This window comes from Lepidothrix coronata, unplaced genomic scaffold (assembly GCF_001604755.1).
Source record: "Lepidothrix coronata isolate B3197 unplaced genomic scaffold, Lepidothrix_coronata-1.0 Scaffold35, whole genome shotgun sequence".
Lineage (NCBI taxonomy): Eukaryota > Metazoa > Chordata > Aves > Passeriformes > Pipridae > Lepidothrix > Lepidothrix coronata.
In genome coordinates this window covers 1,697,351-1,716,509 of record NW_016690215.1, presented here as the reverse complement: position 1 = coordinate 1,716,509, position 19,159 = coordinate 1,697,351, and the positions used below count along the sequence as shown (strand labels likewise).

At 39.0% G+C, this 19,159-nt stretch overlaps 1 protein-coding gene across 1 annotated transcript in view; it reads right to left on the bottom strand.

Moving 5' to 3' along the window:
- Window positions 1–18,880, bottom strand: part of SHROOM2 (shroom family member 2) — a 122,892-nt gene extending 104,012 nt beyond the window's left edge. Inside the window, exon 1 of the mRNA XM_017812304.1 lies at window positions 18,766–18,880. The gene's annotated coding sequence lies outside the window, so the exon portion shown is untranslated. The remainder of the gene's footprint in view (window positions 1–18,765) is intronic.
- Between the last annotated feature and the right edge of the window lie 279 nt (window positions 18,881–19,159).

Genomic DNA, 19,159 nt, shown 5'->3' with positions numbered 1-19,159 from the left:
TCGACAGTAGCCCCACAAAGGTCCCGAGAAAGTTAAGCACACGAACTACTATAATTTCTACCAATTTACACACTACAGAAGAGATGGCATTAGTAAAATACAGCAGGTACACGGGATAGTGTGTTTTCTGCAGGCTTGTCTTGTATTTGAGTTTAATTCTTTACAACTCGACACAAAGAATTACTCAAACAATACACTATTTTTTTCCCCCATAAACGGTTTCCTGCTTTTTTGACAGTGTCTCTTACCAAAACTTTTTAAAGAAATTATGCTCTCATGGCATTAAAAATAATTCCTCTCTAGAAGCCCAGGAGAAAAAAAGGTATAGAAATATAGAAATAAAAAGGCCAGTTTCACAATACTGAAAGGATAACAAAAACATCTCACTGGCATCTACACTACGGACAGTTCAATTTTTCTGGGTTTGGGGGTTTTAGTTGGAGTTTTGGTTTGTGTTGGTTTTAGTAGGTTCTTCAGGTTTTTGTTGTTTTTTTTTAATAATCTGCAAGAGGACGAACAATCAAAGTTTACTGATGATGTAAGAAAGTTTCATGTAATCCCATCCAAACAAGAATCCAGCAGAATTTAGAACATTAGAGAGAAAACAAGCTGGTCAGTGATACTGACCCATCACCTGCATGAGGAAAATTTAATCAGGACTGACTTGAGCTTAGAAAAGATGCAGCAAGAAGAACTATTATATATTAGTCTATAACTGTCATGAATCCACAAGATAGGGATGGCCAGTTATTTTTCAGAAATATAATAAAGGCAGTTATACAGCTGTGAAAATTGCACCGTTTTCTTAAAAGCAGGTATGAAACATTGTTAGTAGACACTGGGAAGCAAGAGTTTAAAGATACAGTGAGCTTAAAAAAAATAATAAAATCGGTCCTCCCATGAATTTGCTAATTGACTCAAACACAAATAACTCAGACATGTCTACCTTGCTGTCTAATTAAAAAAACATCAAAAGAAAAGAGGGGAAATAATAGCAATTTTTAAGTTGCACTATATTTCTTCTGCTTCTTAGAACCATACCTCAGTTACTAGCTCCCAGCTACTTCCACAAACAGGAAACTAGGTCTGGTAGACTTTGTCCCTACTCAGTACAGCTCTCCTCATGTTCCTAGATACAGGAGACATGCCCACGCAGACAATATTCCCATCATGATGCTAAGGAGGAAAGTAAAGGGGGAGGAAGGAAGAAATCAATCCATAACACAAAGAACACATTAAGATGGCTATACAGCAGCTACTATAAAATGCATAATGTTAGCAAGTCAAGAAAAACAAAAAATAATTCCTTTTTTGATTTGAAAGGAAAAGATGCTGTCAACAACTAGAGGTAAGGCATTTTCAGAAAGAGGTACAAGGTCCTAATGTCTTTAAGCAACATTGTGATAGTCAGGAGCAGCAGATGTTGTTTTCAAGAGTAAACAGGTTTGGGAAAACAGCACTGGAAGACTGCATCCATAGAACAGATATTCATAGGACGGCAATCTCAAATGAAAGAGCTACAAAAAACCCAGAGGTCTAACTCTGGAGACAAGAACAAGCACATTGAATGATAAAGGAAAAGAAATAAAAGCAATATACCTCTTTTATACAAATTCTTAAACTGATGACACTGTGATATTCATGGCAATATTGCATGTAGAGCAGTTAAGACTATTTTGAGCATATTTACATGCCAAAGTCAACCAGAAGCTTTTGCAAAATGCAATGAATTGATAGAGATCTGTATTGCTATTTATTATACTTATTAAAAAAAGGAAATATTATTGACTGGGAAGCACAGTTAACTTATCAGGCTCTCTGGTTTGCACTGGATAGTAGATGAATCACCACTTTGTCAGTGCATACCTACAGAAGCTCATCATCATCAGACTCCACCAGTGCTAATAATTGATTAAGTAGAAGAATTTCAGCTGAGAATTTTAAACCTTAACAGGGAAATTGCAACTCCAATCCAATCTCAATCTCAGAACACCAAGGCCATGCTGGGGACAAACACAATTAGTCCAGACACATGAACTTATCACTAAATAAAAACAGTTCACGTAAGTTTTCTCCTTACTTATGGAGTCACTAATCCATAAATGCACACTTAAATAAAATGAACAGGAATCTTCCTGGGCAATATAAGTTCAACTGAAATTACTGATCTTCTAAGTTTTCCAGAGCTACCCTATAACTATTTTTTCCCCTCTGTGAACCAGCAGGATATGTTCATTTAGACCTGAAAATACTGGTTTTAAACGTATGAAATTTAAATGTGAAACAAATTAGAAGCTGCTCTCTGAGAATGCACAGAAGTGCTCCTGCAATACTCATTACACAGAAACTGCAGCAAATCAGGAAAAAATACGTCTAGACCTTGATAGAAATCTTTGATTGGTAAGACCAAGATGTTTTCCTCATCAGTGGGGACGTCCAACGCATCATTACAGTTCATGACCTGCACGTTAAGAGCTCATCACATTTGCAAATGTATTAGTCACGTTTATTTCCCACAGATCTTTCCATCTGAAACTACCAAGCAACCAGAAACTATGGCTTGATACATCTCCCACACTCAAGGAGTCACCAGCTGACTCCAGCCAGATTTCAACAGAGCAGCCGTACATCAGTGTGACGCAGGCTCCCATAGGAAGTTTTCCTTGTGAGAATTACAAGCACAAAACTGATACAGCCACAGAGATAACCACAAATTGCTGCTATTGTCATCTTGTATAATAAACTGCAGTGCTGCTGCACACCCTCAGGTCTCCACCCAAAAGCAGCCCCAAGCAAGAGGAGTATCTTGGAAGAAATAGTCACTGAGGCTTGTTATACCTAAGCAGCAAAGACCTTTTAACATGTGCACAGCATCATAGAATATGATATATCATAGAACAGTTTGGGTTAGAAGGGACCCTTAAAGATCATCTAGTTCCAATTCCCTCCCATGGGCCCAGACACCTTCTACTAGAAAAGGTTGTTCAATCCACTAGACCAGGTTGTTCACTCTTTTCATTAAAAACAGGTTATGATTCAGAGACAGTGTGACAAACTATGAGAAGGAATTAAAACCACTGTACAGTAATGAGAAAACTAGGGAAATCAAATTAAGAAATAAATACAATTTTGTTTTCAACTGTAAAAACTTTAAAGAGTTTATTTTTACTGCTAAGACGGGCCCTATGAAAAGAGAATGGGCAGATTTTCTATACCACAGAGAAGACCAGATAAAGAAAGCTTTACCTCCAAACACTACCATGACACTAAAAGTAAGGTTAAGAATCACCGTCAAGAGCAGGAAATAATACAAAATACAAAACCAGAGATATGACATTAAGCATAAGAATTTAATTTTAACTTGTATCTAAGTAATCTCAGTGATTTCTTCCAGAACTACTGAAGAAGTTATTGTAGTTCAAAAAAAGAAAATACGGATAAAATATTAGGAACGACTGAAGAAATTCCAACACTATCCACTCTAATCTCAAAAATCATCTGGCATTTAGCTGATAACTGAAAATATTGTACTATTTCAGAGTAAGAACTGACCTCATATCTCATATAAACAATCTTATGATCATGGAAAAACAGCGATTCAAAGCTGTGTTTAACTACCAACACAGACACATATTTTCATGTGAGTATCCTGCAAACACAATGCAATACAAAACAAAACCCACTTCTTCCTGTATTTAACCTCAATGGTATCAGTCAAAAGTTTCACTGTTCAGCTGCTGTATGACTAATTAACAGCTTGCTAGGTTACAGATCCTATGATTTCCTACCATTTACTCTGCCATCATATAACTCAAAGCTTTTTGGTTTGGAACCCCAATCCATTTCTGTTTCTTCAGAAATCGTGAATGGAAAAAATACTGAAAGGCTCTATGAGTTCACAATCCAACTTGATTTCTGATCCGCTTTCTTCCAGATACATTGACCTGAGCCAAATAACTAGTTTCACATCAAGCATGTATTTAAAAAAAACCAAAACACAACAAAAAAACAAAAAACAAACCAAACCCCAACACCACTAAACAACAGAAAACATAAGACAAAGGTAGAGACGTACTGCTTAAAAGTTAGGAACTATACCCATTATTTCAAACACGAGAAGTCTTCAAGTTTGTCAGATTAAAAATCTATTGAATTTTGGTCTGTGTTTCAATTTCCTTGAGTAAAATAGATTTTGTCAGTTTTAAAGTAACTGTTATGCTGTTTTCCAGCACCATACTCAATTTTCAACATCCTTTTAATAAACTGGAAGCTTGTGTCAACTGTTGTGCACCAAATTAAAGAACCCTACCAATTTATGGTGACTAACTATATCCTTGGCTGCAATACCCAAGACTCCACACTACCCCTTTTTTGTTGATGCCACTGCATCTTAAACTCCACATTAAAAATCTTAAGTCTCTTCTTGCCTTATGAGGAAGCCCCCATTCCCACATGCACAACTTAGACTGCATTTTCATTACAGCAAGAAGTGCCATGAACTTCAAGACTTAATTTTAATTATATAACTTTGAAACCCTTGAAGAAACTGGCATCCATCATCAGAATTTTGGTCAGTTCAGGAAATGGATCTGTGAACGTAAACCAGATAAGAACAAAATGCATTTGTACTGTCCCTTTTTTTTAAAAAAAACAAACAACCAAACCCTCAAAACCAACACACTGGAATATGCTCAAAGTCATAAGGTGGTCCTGTTTTCCTTCCAAAACTGTAAGCTTTGAATAATATGTGCTCAAGAATGGAAAATTCTTTTTCTGTCACTGTACATTAAAGGTAGTTCTGCTTCTTAAAATGCGTAACTACTACATCATGCTCCTTCTGCCTCAACTCACAGCCTAATTGGAAAGGGAAATAACTCTCAGCATACCTCAGAAAGGAGACACATTTTTCTAATGCTTTGGTACAATTTAGTCATCACCTGGACAACTGTAATCAAACACTACAAAACATCCACTAACCTTGCTAGATGCTCCTCTCTTCAAAACTAAAGCTGGGTGAGATGTCTTAGCTGCATGAACCACAGAGGCAGAAAAAACCCAACATGCTCTCTTGCATACCAAAATTCACAGGATACTTTTTCAGGTCACAGTTTGTTGTGTGTAGTCTGGCTTAAAATTAAAAAAGCAGCCCGATTAACTTCAAATACAACTATAAAAACCACAAAAATCACTGTTCTTCCTGCAAGCTTTTGACTTCCTCTTCATTTGTATTTAAATTTATGCTACAGTAAATACAGACATCTTTTTGTTGCTCTTATGTACATATTACACCTTTCTAATAAAGTAGTATCTAAGCCATGGTTTTACAAAAATCATCTTATGTCCTCACCTTACTCTAAGATCCATGTCTGTAATTAACCACAGGTGGTATTAGCCACTTCACTAATCAAAGTTGTTCGATGCTTTCATCATGAGATCATATTTTCCGTCAGTGGTTGATGAATTTGACATTCTTCAATTAGTTAGGCAGAAACTTTCTATTGTGCATGTCAGCCTCAAACACTCAGTCTTCTTAAATTTAAACTGAAATTGTTCACCCAAGAAACAGATGAAGAAATAAAATGAAGAAAACAAACACGTTAAATAGTCAAACTGGGAACTAAATCTGAAACACTCCAGTGATCCCCGCTACAGCAAAAATCAGACAGCATCCATTACGTGAGCACGGTCATCTTCGTGTGTGCATGTCTTATGTCACTTATTTAAACACCTAACACCTGGACATTTTCAAAGAAGTCTCAGCTTCAAGTCCTGTGAGAGATCCTCCATTCTAAACACTTTGTAGGCTTGAGGCTTTGAAGACAAAACAAGATCTGGAGCTAGGGATAGAAATAGCAGAGTGAAAAATACTGGTAAAGAAATATTTTGACTATTTAATTGAATCCACAATCACTCAAATGAGGACAATGATAAAGGATAACGATTTCTAAGTAAGGAACAGGTAACACTGAAACAGGTTAAAGGAAATTCAGAAAAGTCGGGGCCCAAGTACCAGAAAGAAGAGGCAACTACAACACACACGCTCCAGAACCTGGAGAGCAAGTTCTTGAATCCAAACATTCCTTTGGCAGGGGAAAAACCTAAACCCAGTGGGCAATGTACCCCAGTCTAGTGTTGAGCCCCATAGGAAAATTAGTTTGGAAAATTGCAGTTCAGCTGATAAAATTATACGGACACTATTGGGATACCACATTTCTTTTGCCTTCTCTTAAAAAAAAAAATAAGTAAAAGCAAACAAACATAAAAACTATTACAAGAATGTAAAGACCAAACCACTCTAGAATGATTTAAGACTTCTGCAACTGTTATATGATAACATGCCAAATGTCATGACCAAATTGAATCATAGAATGGTTTGGGTTGAAAGGAACCTTAAAGAAGATCTCATTGCAACCCCTCTGCCACGGGCAGGGACACCTTCCACTAGACCAGGTTGCTCAAGGACCCACCCAATCTGGCCTTGAACACTCCAAGAGATGGGGCATCCACAGAGCTAACAGAGTTAAACAAATCAGAAAACTAAAAGAAAACTTCTCAGTGCAAAGTCGAAAAACATTTTTAAAAAGCAGTAATCATTAACGGTATGTTATTAAAAAGTATACAACTAATTTTATTTCATATCAAAAAAGATGCACAAAGTCCTCACAGAAATTTCCCCAGAATTCAAAGAGAAGAAAACTTGGCCATAAAAAATTGCAGCCACCATAAATCAAGTATACCAGAAAATTCTATGGTTCTAGACAAAGAGGCACCTACACCAGATGCAGACCTAGTTACAATCTGCCATGAGTTAGTTTAGTGTTGATTCAGCAAACATGCTCTCTTAGATGGTCAAATGTCAAGTAATTTTTGATAGCAAAAAATTAAAACAAGCAAAATAATTTTCATTTTACTCTGATATTATTAACAGTTATGTCCATTTTATCCTCAGAAAAGGGCTGAACACACTTTATTTTTTTTAATCACAAGATGAAGAAAGAGTACAGGTCTGGATTCAAATTGCTCATTACCGAAAATTCAGAAGTTAGAAAACAGGAGATAAGCATTTACAAAATTATTTCCATACTTCCATTTAATTTTCACTCAAAATCAGCTGGACTACAGCCTGTAAGTCACTGCAGAGCATGTGACTGTATACCACGATGTTGCCACTCCCTGCTGCTCATCTCCACTCCCTCTAATCGGATAATTAAATTGCTCATGCAACATTTCCCCAGTCAGCTTTCAGCAAACTAAACTAGGTTGCTAAAGACTTAATGTTTGCAGCACTGGATTTAGGGTGGAGTCTTATGCTAGCCCAACACCTTTAGGTGGAAATGTAGGGTATTGTAACAATTATTGATACAACATACTGGAGCAGACAGTAGCCTCCAATTAGTGCTAGTGATGTGCTGACAAAGAAATGAAATTTTTAATTTTGTCTGCAGTTAGAAGAAAACATGCACGTGCTCCCCTGATGAAACTTGTATGCTATGTTATCACCTCAGACAACGATGAAAAGTAAACTCATCATCAGTCTTCAAGCCACTGACAGTATCTTTCTATCACAGAGCTGTAAGTGGGTCACAGTAATGAGAAATCAAAGGAAATTCAAGTAGTCAGCAAAGACGTGTTTTGGCTAAAAAAATATATCTCCTTATGAAGATTTATTACTAATAAATTACAAATCACACAGATTCAAATGTCTGGTTGACCTTCAATATAAGGAGTCCACACTATGGGACTCATTTACCTCCTGCTCAAGTGCCGACAGTCTATCTCACTCCATTCAGCTCTTATATTTTTCTGAGGCACTGAGCATCTGTGTATTTTGGGTAGGTAGTGGGTTTAAGTTTGTAAACAGAGATCTAATTGTACACTTCAGTACATTATTGATGATGAACACAAGCACAAAGCACTGCTTTCTATTGTGAAGAATTTACTACCAACAGTATTACACAACTACGCCCTTTTGAGACAACTCTGTGTACTCCTAGGGGTTTCATATATTTGTGTTCTGGATTTTACTAGAAAGACCATAAAGTCTTTGTCACCATAATATTTCAGCACTTCTGTATCAGGTCTGTTTCGAGAAACAACTTGTGAGAAATACTGTTGGTTCCATGCAACACCAGACTCTGAGGGAAAGGTGCCACACAACTTCGCACAGGTGTACAAGAAATCTGTGGCAAAACAGGTAACTAATTTACTAGACCTCCCAGTTTTCAATTTGCTGCACTTCCAATTCCTTGCTTCTGACAGGGTTTTGTACTGAAGCTTTGCAAGCTCTGCCCCATTATTGCCTTCAAGGAACCAAACCACCACCAAAGAGCCCCACGCCTCTTCACACATGTATTTTACTCACCTACACGGCTGATATAACAGGTCACAGCTACAATATTTGTTAAGATGATGATTTCCTTAATCAGACAGAAGAAATTCAGTTGAGCAACAAAAGACTTGTCTTACACCCCTCCCTAATATGAGATTGAGTAATCACAGAAACTCCTCAGGTCTCCAAGGTGTCAGGAAAGGCACAGCCCTGCTCTTGATAGCAATCTTCCCCAGCAGTGAAAAAAAAAAAAATCAAGTTCCCAGAAGGTAAAGACTGTAGGAAAAAAGTTATTTTACTGTAGTATCTGTTTTATAAGCAGGGGAGCAAATTGTTGGGTTTTATCTTTTACGAAACAGGAGAAAGAAAAAAGAACAAGAAATATAAAAGTTCTTGCACATATTAAGAAGACATAGTGAAAAAGGGGGAAAAAACCTACCTTAGAGCTTAAATGTTGTGTTCTAACATTTTTCTGGAAGTAGAAACAGAATTATGACATAAGAGCAGTGTTCAAGAAAATCCAGTATTTATCGCATCTTACAGCCTCAGAACAAGACACTGGTTTTTAATATTTTATATTTAGAAATAAAGGCACTTGACCAAAATAGTCATGTAAGAAACAGATTACAAACTGTTTATAAAAGCTGATTTTTAAAGTATACAGTAGTCTTAACTCTTCTAAACATTAATTATATTTAACAGATAAATAAAACTTCAAGTTTTCCGTGTTATCTTAAAATTCTTTCCACCCAACAAAACACTACTTTACGTCAACACGGTATGTTTGCATCTTTTATTTAAATGAATGGCTGTGAAATGGATGTTTTGCTATTCCATTAAAAAAAAAAAGACGACAACTGCAAATGTACCTGATGAAAATCTAATGTCTCCCTCTCTTCTGGATCAACAAAATATGTATTTGTAGAGGAAATAAAGCAATTTACAATACTCTAATTATTGTGTTATGCAGAATCCAAATACTCATCCGGAGTTGGATAATTCACTACATCAGATATCGGCCAGCTAAACACCCACAACCCCATTTTTGCATGTAATTTGTTTAAGAAAATTAACACAGTGATGACTAACTGACACTGTGTAGGAAGCATTTCACTTCTTTTACCATTAGATCATGTTTCTATGATACTATCCTAAAATATTATAGTATTTTACTGAAAAATACACAGCTTCCAAATAAAGTACTATTACCCCCCAACAGTAACCTTTTACAGTATTCACTGAGCCAAATCAGAGGTTTATTTCCTAAAGAATGCTGACTAGTTCATACATATTTGGAAAACTGGGAGACATTGCTTTGTTTAATAGTTTATGTTGGAAGCCTTCAAAGCACACTTTATCTCAAGAGAGAGAAAAATTTCAAAATAATCTGTTTGCATAGCTTCATGAAGGGATTTTAAGAACAATCATACATTTTACTGAAGAGGAAAAGTACTGAAACTGCCACTTTGAGTACAGCATAGGTACCTGTGCATCACTTCTGAACAAATTACTGTATTATCATGCTCCCCACTGGCAGATCCCTCCGTCCTTCAGCTATCCAGACTCGACTGCAAATCCATTACCAAGAGAATATAATAGGATTGAGGATGAAAAACTTGTTATTCTAAAATGAAAGTGTCTGGCCATTTTAAAAGGCTCTGGATTTTGTTTCAAGTAAGTTTCACTAACACTTGGATCTTTTTCCATCAAAAGAAAAACAATGCAAAACAAAGCACAGCTTAGAACCAAGCTCGTGTGTTTCCACTATAAAAACCCAAAACTCTGTCTTAGTTTCATTAGGTTATGCAACCATTTCAACAAAACCAAACTGAATTCATCTTTACACATCAGCAAAAGCATTCTTAGACTCTGTCACACTGCTCAGAGATAACTACCTCTGCTATTACCAGAACATTAAACACCCTGTTGTACTTGACACAAATGCACAAAGGTCTAGAGTTCTGCAAGTAAAGAAACGGTCTCAGAAACACGATGGACAGAACAGCAAAGAGCCTGGAGCAAACAAAGTATCCAATAGGGCCACCTACAATAACAAGAACACCCTTGATCATGATCCATCTCCCTTCTAAAAGGCCATTCAGCTAGAAAAATGACTGCAAGAATGGATGAAACTGCACTGTTAGTAGCTATCCAAAGGGATACAACACTGCAGTTGAGTTCTCACTATGTTGCCTATTTCCAGCTTTCAGTCACTGAGACTATTCTTTGCCCTTTGTACCACCCTTGAAAAACAGGCCACTCTACATCCTACAAAAACCTCATTACTAAGTACAGTTCTTCAGAAAATCTGTATCTCAGAAACATGACACATATTTCCTAACTCATATATCAGCTGATAGATGTGGCTAAGTAAGAGGAATTTACACATTTCAAAGAACCTAACAATTCAGAAATGGAGTGATTTAAATGGGGAGAGAGCAGGGCTGGTTGCAGAGGGGAAGCCCTCCTTTCCAGATGGGGTGAGGTAGGAAAAGTACAGGGACACAGGATGTGAGGCATTCCCCTCAGTGCCAACACTACTGAACTTTTGACTAAACAGTTCAAAGCTTTCAGTTGATGTTGGTGTTTCATCAGGGTTCAGAAGAACTTTGAAATAACCACCTCTTTTCTTTCATCAAACACTGAACTCCATCTGTTTCTACTTTAAGACTCAACCCAAGAATTGTGTACCTGACAAAAGCTATTCAGTTTCTCAAATCTACAATTTGCTGCATTTCCAGCATTTACCAAGCAGTCGGCTCTCTCTGCCTGGAGGAGTCGAGCACACCTCAATGACTGTCAGGTACATGCAAAGGCCAATAAAGACCCCACAACAACTTGTCATGTTGCAGATACCATTCTGTTATCTTTGAGATAAGAGATCTGTGCTTCACAGGAATGCCCTGAATTAATTAAAACTGAATACAGAATACTGTATTAATTTATAGGTAGGAGAAGGAAGTTCTCTCCTAACAAAGGTTTTTGGACCTTGGTAGGTTAGAACTCTACCCCGATTAGCTAGATAAATCAAACTGAAAAGCTATGTTCATAAACAATCAGAGAAATAAAGAATTTTTGAACATTTTAGGTATAGCCACACATACAGCAAATACAGAGACAACAATTTTGCTCAATAATATTTCATCTTACTACAGTAGATGTAGGCATATAGGTATGTGTTGAGGAACCACAGGTATCCTCACTTTCTCACATGCTTCACATGAATGGTACACACCTTCAGAGAGCAACTCTGAGCACTTAAGTCCTGTCTAATTTAAACACTACAAACCACTTTGCAAAAGTATCAACTTCTACTAAACATTCAGCTTAAGCCTCTGTGAACACCACCAAAAGTCTGCTGCTTGGCAAAGCATATATGGAGAATACAAACACATCCCCAAGTCCACCAAGTTGAATTTTCAAAACTGGTTCCAATTCAAACTTTGTAGCCTTTTCCTATCACCGAATGAATGCTTTCAAACACAACACATTCAGTTCCCAATTCCATAAACCTTACATTCCATCTTGCTTGTATATGACCATATCTGTGAAGTTACAAGTAGTACAAAAATTACAGCTCCTAATAATTCACCACGGAGAGATGATAATATTCTTGGGGGTTGGGGATGAGAAGAGCACAACAACATACCTCCCACATAACTTTTAAGAAACTTAAAATATTATGCTATGTGGAATTAGAAATTGTCCTAGTTTGTTTCTTATCTTAATGATAAGCAAACACATACCTCTCAATTAAAAAAATAACACCAACAAAAACCTCAAAACTGAAAGTCCAGAATTATGTTGAGTTTACAGAGAGGGATCAATATGCACATATTAACAAAACCTTCAATTGACCTTATATCATATAGGTTCAAAACAGACAGTAGAAAACAAGTCCATGTAAATTAAATGGATGAAGTCTCAGTATAACTAAATCAATTTTTAGTTAACTCTCTGTGAAACTCTTCAAGCACTGTAACACTTAAACCACCAGCAAGTAAAAAATCTGCTTAATGGCTAGGACCTGTCTCAAACTTCTGTAATAAGCTGACCCACAGAACTAGATCCATATACATACTAGATATTCTATACATAGATTACAAATGCATAGGAAGACTAAACACGAATGGCTTTTCTCGAGAAAAAAGAAGCGCACATATGTGATATAAATTTGGTTTGGTTACTGCTAAACAGTTGTTTCCTCTAATCTATACATGACCACCTTTCACTTCCCATTTACTTTATTCTTTCCACATTACCCTATTTTAAATATTCATTAAGTGGGAGAACACATAATGAATCAAGGCCCGCAAAAAAAGTATGTACAGTCTATTGAGTAATTGAGTAAAGCATATATAGCATGTGCATAAATACTACACACAACCACACTGTTTTTTTCCTCTTAAAAAGGAAAACAAACAAAACCACAAGCATGATGGATACCTAGGTAATAAATGGCACTACTGGCAAACCTCTGACAACAGCAAGCAGTAACAGGAGGTCTCTTGCAGATCTTTTATTTTTAGGCTAATGCCTACGGTAGGACACAAAATTCATACTGGAAAGTATGAACTAACATATAAATTAACTAAGAACTAGAGAAGTTTAAATTGTTCTTTAAATAGACCAAATTGATGAACATTCAAACAGTCAGTCCCGCTGTCTAACTCCTATTGCAGTAACTATTCCCACAAAACACATCAATTCCTCTGTCAGACTCCAGACATGAATGCTTTTGTTTGTGTTTTCTCTTAAACTAAAAAATCACGATAAATTTGACAGGTTTTGCCCAAATAGCTGAAAGGAGGAAATGCAGAGGAGATAAAACCAAACAATTTAAAAGCAATCAGTATTTCCAAAAGTTAGAAGTTCACTTGTTGTAAGGAAGTTTCTTAGTTCTGGTTTTAAACACAAGCATTCTGACTCCTTGGAAGATTTTTGTACTGAAATGTAGTGTGAAAAGCACAAAGGAAGACTGCAGTTTCAGTACTGCAAGCACACCCCCCCCCTATTTCTTAAACCATGCTCACACTGTTGACTGCTAAGCACGGAACTCAACTGACTTGAAACTTCTCCAGTCATGAGCCTTTAACCCATCCTTTCATTTCACCTCCTTACACGGTTTTTAGATCACATGTAACAATATCCAAGATAGCTTTTAAATGCAATTTCCAATATTGGTGGCATTTCAACTGCTGAAGATCTCATAAAAAAAAACCAAAACTCAAACCCAACCTCTTAAGCTTCATACTTCCATAGCCAAACCATTTACACCACATATGAGGGTGGTGGGCTCCATTCTGCCAGTAAATTAACAGTCATAATAAAGAGGTCATTCAACAACCATTAAAGCACTAAAACTGAGAGCATTCCCTTAACCAGTCAGCTTACCAAAGTAAGAAGCAGTAAGATTTTCCTCCATCAAAACAAACAAATTCCTCTCTTCCAATAATAGAGACCTGGGATGTAACAATCAGATCACTCAGAACAGTTTCTATAGCATTGAAAAAAGCCCAATTTTTAACATATTTGTCAAGGGAAAAAAGATAAATAGCTACATGATAATATTTCAAGCCTAAAACGTTCAAACGTTCATTCTAAGGTATACACATTTTCTAATGTTTCTCAACTATCAAATTTAAGAACACAAAGAGAGACAACTCAGACCATAAACCCTCTGGTAAGATAAGAAGTTGAATAAAGGTTTCAAAAGAAACACATAACATGAGTTGATACATTCTTTTAAAGTTGCTCATTAAGATACCTGTTCAAATTCTGAGTCATACTGGTCAGTAATTTTGTTTGGGTTTGACGACCAAGAGCAGATGGATAGTAAATAGAATAAATACTCCTTAATGCTTTATTTTTCCAGAACTGAAGGAACTGAATGAAATTTGCCAGGTTACGGAGATCTAGATTAGAATTCTTTCTTGACCACAGAACAATGGCTCCTGATAACTTATAAATCAGCTGTTTACATGAATGACTGCATTTATGTTGAAGCAGTCAGTAATTTCATGGGATTACTCCTAAATGCTGGCTGTCTGGACATCAAGCTTTACAGCCAAGTTTAAGAATTGCTAATGTCTACAAGCAAGGCAGCTCATCTAACTTGAGGGAGGCAACTAGTATTTATGTTTCAAAATGTCTTTTTTTGATTCATTCGTATATAGCACCATTAAAGTTTTTTTCCCCCCTCTAAATATTGTTGCAGTATAGTGATGTAGGTAATTGCTTTTAGTTAGATGTTTAAGGCCAAAGAATAAAGAATTACCTAACGAAAACAACAATCACTTCACTTACTATTGAAATAATAAATTAATAAAAGTCACATGGAGAAGTCTGGCAGCCAATTAATAGAGAAGCATCTCTTGATACAATTTAAGTAATTGTTGGGTTAAACAAATTACAGTTCACACTTAACCACACAGGAGCACATTAGGAAAGTGCAACTGAATAAAGAAAACAAAAGTTCAGGATCTGTCTGATACTCCTTTTTAAAAGACAGCACCTCCAGCTGGGGCATGAATTCAGCACTGATTCAGGAGACAAGAGCTCTATCTCCTAAATCATCAACAAAACTTCTTGCAACAGTCCAGGTTTCACTTGGAAATCTTGCAGAAATACCAGCCAAGCCCAGCCTTGATTAGACTGCAATGAGATCATTGCTTGAGGAGGTATAGCTGTAGGGTCTTGTAAAGCAGATACTAAAGAGAAATTCATTTAAATGATACATCAATCTACCTTGAAATGCATAAATTAGAATGTTTTCATATGTATTAAGTAATATGGATAAAGCTGACTGCAGAACAACTTCAGAGTTCCTAAGGATATTGTTAGTACAGGAAGTGAAATGACTTTCTGTCCACCGCCCACAATCAATACTATGATTGACACTGTAAGTTGGGCATCTCAGATAAGAGCCCTTTTAAAGTAAAAGTAGTCAAGATAATGCAGCTATGGGAGATTTTCACAAGATTCACACTCGAGCACTTTGACTTTTCACTATTTCCAGTAAGATCTCCCTCTTCAGAGGTTTTTTCTTTAAAAAGCAGAAAACACAAACTGAGGCTTGTGAGACTTCTAATTAAAGTCCTCAAAGTTCTCACTTCACTTTCTCTTGAAATACACATGTAGCTATAAAAGCAAGTCCTTTCTTTCAAGATGTCAAATTAGGCAAGAACAAGCTGCCTTTGGGCAATTTTTTTTTTTGGAATGTTATCAGATACACATGTAGAGATTAGAAAAAATGTAAAGCATTTTTAAAGGGACATTAAAAAATAATAGTACGCAACAAAGCGACAACGCTAAAAGACCTTTTTCTTAAATATTAGCAGCACCATTTGTACGTGGGTGGGGCAAGTTTTAGAAGACCAGCTATGTTTAAAGATCAAGCAAGCTGTATCATGTACCATTTTTCTCTGTGCCTATTGCAGCAATAACAAAAAGGGAAAAAAAATAAAATAAAAAGGCTTGCGCCTGGCAGATGAACTCTGTATTCTGCCTACCCCGCTCAGGACTCTTTCTAGAAGTCTTGTTTCAGTTACAGAACAAAATGCTACCACGAAACAGGGAAGCCGCCAGGGCTGGGCCCACTGCTGGGCACCAGCAGCATGACTGTGCACTGACCTTTCCCAGGGCAAAGCGCTTCCCTCACAACATCAATCATGGAATGGTTTGGGTTGGAAGGGACTTTCAAAGGTCATCCAGTGCAGCCTCCCTGCGATGAGCAGGGACAAAATTCCAGCAGCTGAGCACACGCTTATCCCCCTGCTAAGGCTGGACACATTTTCTCCTCTTTAGCATGCCTTCCCCTCTCTGGTAATCTGGTGGATCAAATGACAACTCTTGTTTTAATTGACTAGATTTCCAGCTAACAAATTCCCAAATAGTATTTGCAGCTCTTCTTGCCCTGGACTCTCCCTATGATATCTGTAATAAAAAACTTCCTTTCCTGTCAGCAAGTGAAATAGCCACGCAACCTCAGAAACTAACACCCGAGATGTGTGTTGCACAGAAAGTGCTGCAAAGTGCTTGCTCGCGAATTTTTCAGTTACATTATTTTATGATGCCACTTTTCTGGCAGTTGTGCCATTTATGCTAAGGAAAGCACAAAATATTTACACCACAGACTTCCCAGCCCTTACATAAAGGGGCAACTTTCTTCAAAGGTTGATCTTGCTTTTGAGACTGTAAGAAAGGAGACGGGCAGAATTTTAGAAATCCCCCTTAAGCAGCTGCTATCTGAGACTCCATTCACACCTTGTCACATTCCTCTCCTCGAAAAGTGGCAGTTGGCATCATCCACCCTCACTTCCCCGGAGATGCTCTGGACTAGAGTGAGACAGAGCTTCAGAACCAACTAATGCTTAAGCTCGGTTTGAATCCACAAAACCAGGTTTTCCACAGGTATCCTGAAGCATTCAGTGCAGTGGGTTTTCCTGGATCCCCCACTGAGCAGCCACCAGCCTACCTGAGAAGGGAGGGGAGACAGAGAGAGAAGTGCGGGTGAAATGGCATCTCCTCATCCATAGCAGCCCAATGATCCCCACTCGGGAAGGGTGTAACTCAAGTCCAAGGCTCTCTTCAGCTGAGAAGAGGAAAACTTTACATCTCCTGCAAGGAGTGCCTGTTTTAACCACCCAGCATTAAATTATTCTTTCCAGTAGCTTTCCACCACTAGAAGCAGAAAAAAACACCACTACAGAAAATGCACAACCAAACACCATGATGGGTGGGCCAAATCAAGATGGAAAATTTTGCAGCTAAATAATTGTAGTCCCAGGGACACGAGTTCCTGTCCCTGGTTTCAAAAACTACTATACACTCGTATCCAATGATGACAAATGAAAATTTAAACGCAAGGAGCCAGGTTGTTTCTTATCCCTAAGTCTGTATGGATGGACCCAGATTTCTCTTCCATGCTGTGTGGTTCCATCTCATTATTCCCTTGCAACAGACCCAGTTCACAAGGTTCCCAGCCCTAGACACTTCTCTCCACATACCACAGCCACATCCTCATGCCACAAATACTTAAGCCTGTTACTTAATACCTAGGTAACATTATGAATAAGTATCACTGATCAGTCTGTAGATGTAGCACTTATTAGCCACTAGCAGAAAGGTGGAATTATTTGAATTGGCACTTAATAGCTAGTACATACATAGTAAAGTAGCTCTTTTCTCCTTTCCCCAAATCCTCCCAGGTTTGCTATTGTGTAAACTCAGGGTACTGGTAAGAGGCCAACAGACTGGCAGTCATTTTTCAGCATATACATATTCTGACACTGACTGTTCTCTCTTGAAAAACAGCAGTAGGGAAGAGATCTAGAAACAGATGGTTTCAAAAGTCCTAACTTGTAAAGTCCGTATCGCAGTTGTTTCAAGAGTGAGAGAAGGGAACCAACTAGGCAACTCACAATGAAACCAACCGAAAAATAAGATTAGAAGAATTTCTGCTGTGGATAAAACAGGACTTCTTGACCTCTGACACCCTCTGGCACTTTTAAAATGGAAACAGAGTCCAGAGGACTTGTAGACAAAAGCATATATATATATTTATCTTTCCTACAGATCTTGAGCAAAATGTGCTTTGCTAATGAGGATTTTTCTTTCACAAATCTGTGTGGATCTACTTTAATATGCTTTCACTGTGCAACATGAAAGCTGTCTTAACAGCAAAACAACAGTTACTGAGGATGAGGGTTCTTAAATCAAAACATACCCAGATGAAAAACATTTCTAGAAAATGTGATGTATTTCTTTAACTCAAGTCCAATACACTGAGATTAAAGCTGTGAGTATACAAGAACTTTAAAAAAAAAAAAAAGGCAATCAGAAAGTGTATATATACCCAAGAACGTCCCCCTCCCTTGTCTTTGGAGAATGAATTTGGTCACTAGCCACAAGACCTTTCTGTTTAAAGAAGGAGGGAGATACAAAAGGCTATCCTAATTACTTAGAATTTGCAAGTGCAACATCAGCAGAGAAAACTCAGCCTCGGAGCCGGGAGTTTCAGTCTCCATACCCTCCTGCGCCAGGAGCCCGAAGGGAAAAGAGGGAGGGAACAGCCCAGCACAGGGTTTCGGGTCCCCCAGCCAGTTACCAGCGCCCGGGACGACGGCACCAGCTGTTTAATGGGCAGCAAGAGCGGCCAGAAGCGGCAGGTTGCCGGCGCTCAGCAACCTGTTGCCCCCGGAGCTGCCGGGATGCGCCCCATCCCCACCGGTCCCCGCTCCCTGGACACCCAGGGCGGCGCGGGGGCAGGGCCGGGAGGGGCCCGGCCCAGCGGCACCTGCGCTGGGCGCGCTGCCCCGCGGTACCTGCGCCAGGGGCCGGGCCGGGCCCGCTGCCCCCGCCGGGTTGTCATCGCCGCGGGCACGGCAACATGGTGCCCGCCGGACCCACCTCCCCGCCCCGCCGGCGCCGCTCACCTTGGTGATGATGAGGGGCTCCCCGTGCTCCCGTCCGCCCTTCAGCGTGAAGCCCCACGGAGCCCCACCGGTCAGCTGCACCTCCACCAGCTTGTAGCCCTCGGCTGCCCGCTGCTCCACCATCACCATCACGGGCCCCGGCTCCACCAGCACGGCGCCGAGCCGCAGGTCGCCGCCGGCCAGCCGCTCCCGCCCGTCCCGCAGCCCCGCGTCCTCCATGGAGCGCCGTTTGCGGCCGGGGCTGGCTCTTCTCTGCCGGCCGCTCCCCGGTGCGCGCCTGCCGGCGGCCCCCGCCGAGCCACCTACCCGCCCCGCAGCGCCGGCCGGCCCGGCCCCATCGGCGGCGAGCGAGGGCTGCTCCGCCCGCCCCCCTCCTCCTCCTCCTCCTCCTCCC